Source organism: Sinocyclocheilus rhinocerous, unplaced genomic scaffold (assembly GCF_001515625.1).
Source record: "Sinocyclocheilus rhinocerous isolate Xijiao unplaced genomic scaffold, SAMN03320098_v1.1 scaffold5739, whole genome shotgun sequence".
NCBI lineage: Eukaryota > Metazoa > Chordata > Actinopteri > Cypriniformes > Cyprinidae > Sinocyclocheilus > Sinocyclocheilus rhinocerous.
In genome coordinates, this window is record NW_015645608.1 from 23,853 (window position 1) to 27,105 (window position 3,253).

The window sequence follows — 3,253 nt, forward strand, 5'->3', positions numbered from 1 at the left end:
CCTTCTTGTGACTATTTTAACAAAAGCAACAATAATATAATAATTGTAATAGGTCAGTGGCCCTTGGCTTGGTAGTGTTGGCAGAATTCGGCCCTTGGCAAAAACTAATTGAGGAACCCTGGTGTAAGGGGATACCAGATTTGGAGACAGAGATTGCAGTAAATCAGAAACAGGAGAACGATGAAGAGAGCATTGAGTCATTGTCCACATTGGAGACCAGACGAAGAGGGAGAAGTGTGTGCTTATATAGAGGTAGTGATGAGTGTGGTGATTAGAAACAGATGAGGCTGTTTGGAACTCCGGGATTGTGAAAGTTGTGTGAAAGTGGAGCTTGGTGAAACCATGACATAACCCCCTGTGCTGGACATTGAGGGTGTTATGTGTGGAACTCAGCAAATAGATTAGGATGTAAGATCTATGGGGCCCCAAGATCTCTCCTCTGGACCATAGCCTTCCCGGTCGACCAGGATTCCAGATGACAAGCACAATGCAGAAAATCCAGGATCTCCTTTACTGAATACACCATGCTATCCTCCACTACCATACGTAGAGGGGGTTTGTCAGCAGGATCAGGTTCTGTGGAGACATCAGGTGTGGGTGAATGTAAGGTTTGAGGAGGGCAACATGTAATGCTGTGTGAATTCTGTAATGTGAGGGGAGTTTTAACTTATACATGACAGGGTTGATCTGATGGATTATGGAGAAGGGACAGATAAATCTGGGACTTAACTTTTTGCAAGGCAGCAGTAATCTGATGTCTTGGGTGTGGAACAGCAAGGGCTGATAGCAGAGAATGGAGTTAGATCCGCTGAAGGTTGATGCAGGGAGGTTTGGGCATACTCATAATTTTTCTGGATCTTACGCTCCGGTTTTCCGTTTATCTGAGGATTATAGCCAGAGGATAGACTCATGGTCACACCCAGGAGGGATAAGGACCTCCAGACTCTGGAGAATAATTGCGAACCTCTGAACAGAGACTTAGTCCTCAGATATTCCAAAATTGCAAAAGACATGATTAAACAGGAGTTATACTGTTTCCATGGCAGTGGATAATCCCTTCAAAGGCACTAGACAACAGGCCTTGGAGAACCAGTCTACCACTACCAATACACAAGCAAAGCTATTAGAGGAGGTTTGTTATGAAGTTCACTCCCAAGTTTGACCATGGACAGTGTGGACAGTTAAAGAAAGTAACTTGCCTATGGGGAGATGGTAAGGTGTCTTGGCCATGGCACACTTCTTACACACTCTCATGTACCTTCAGACATCCTGAGCCATACCAGGCCACTAGAAGCAATCTTTTGGCAGCAAGAGGGTTTGATTGGTTCCAGTGATGAATATGGCGAGTGAATTAATGGAGTGTGTTGGCTTCGTCGAATGTAATTATGATTAGGAGGACAGGCCGAGGGAGCTGGCTGGTAGCCGCAATATCCTTGTCCAGAGACCAGTAACCGCGTTTCCACTGTCGGCCAAAAGCGGGCGTGCTAATGCGTGCCAGGGCCAGTCGTGTTTCCACTGTCACTTCCGGGGCTTGATCTTGCCTCGTCGGTGCTTCCTCGGGGCCAACGGTTATGATTAGGAGGAAAGGCCGAGGGAGCTGGCTGGTAGCCGCAATATCCTTGTCCAGAGACCAGTAACCGCGTTTCCACTGTCGGCCAAAAGCGGGCGTGCTAATGCGTGCCAGGGCCAGTCGTGTTTCCACTGTCACTTCCGGGGCTTGATCTTGCCTCGTCGGTGCTTCCTCGGGGCCAACGGCCATTTTTTTTTGGCCCAACGAAAACCTTGGACCAAAGCGGGCCAGCTGGGGCTAGAGGAGTGGTTATGAACAAAGGCGGAGGTTCTCCGCGACCAGTAACCGCGTTTCCACTGTCAGCCAAAAGCGGGCGTGCTAATGCGTGCCAGGGCCAGTCGTGTTTCCACTGTCACTTCCGGGGCTTGATCTTGCCTCGTCGGTGCTTCCTCGGGGCCAACGGCCATTTTTTTTTGACCCAACGAAAACCTTGGACCAAAGCGGGCCAGCTGGGGCTAGAGGAGTGGTTATGAACAAAGGCGGAGTTTCTCCGCGTCTGGAGAGCGTCAGCACCGCGGATCATTTTATAAAGTTAATAACTATAACACCAGCATTAAAGACTTTTAAAATAATTTTAGCTCAAAACTGACTTTCAAACTGCAGCGAGTGTTTGAAATAACTTCTGTTTGAGATCCAATGTGTATTATGATCACTAGACAAGGCAGAAATATTGATAAGCGATGAAAAAGATGCACGTAAAAACGACCGTTTGAAGAAATAAGACTTCAGCTTCTCATTCAGGCTATCACAATCGTGTATTTATTTGGTAACATATTTTATCTGTCATAAGTCTCAAGACTTTAGCTCCGCGTATGTCATAAAAAATATCATAATATGTTTTTTGTTCGGGAGCTCCCTCTGCTACTCAGGTTGTATTTTTGATGGAAAAAAAAAATATAGAAATTATAATTCTTTCTAAATGTGATTTATACTGTGACTACAAATAAACAGAAACAGACTCGACTGAAAGGCTATGTCCTCTTTCTTTTGTGAAATAACGGTTCATACCACTTTATTTCTGTGTGACTAATTTTCAATCCTGATTAATTCATTATGATCAATGTATCACTTATTATTGTAAAACATAGATGCTTTTGGATTTAAATCTTTAACAAAACATGCAAACAAACGGCCGCTTTTATCATGTTCGTTTTGTGAGCTTCTGGCCTGATGGTGGAAACGTATCGTGATTTTGGGCTCGGTGCTACAGGTCCGAGGCTATTTGCCCTGCCCGGCCCGTTTAAAGCACTGACTCGCACTGGCCTGACAGTGGAAAAGCGGCTACTGAATGCAGCAGAGGAGTTTTGGAGAGAGAACGGGTTTGTGAGACTGTTCCGTGTCTGTATGTGTCAACCTTCTCAACTACATGTGTTTTCCTTGTTCCCTGGATGTTATTAAAGGGGTCATATGATGTTGCTAAAAAGAACATTATTTTGTGTATTTGGTGTAATGAAATGTGTTTATGCTGTTTAAGGTTAAAAAAACATTATTTTCCACATACTGTACATTATTGTTTCTCCTCTATGCCCCGCCTTTCTGAAACGATTTTTTACAAAGCTCGTCGGTCTGAAAAGCGAGGTGTGCTCTGATTGGCCAGCTATCCAGTGCGTTGTGATTGGCCGAATACCTCAAGCGTGAGACGGAAATGTTACGCCCCTCACCATACTGTGATGATGCCCTGTC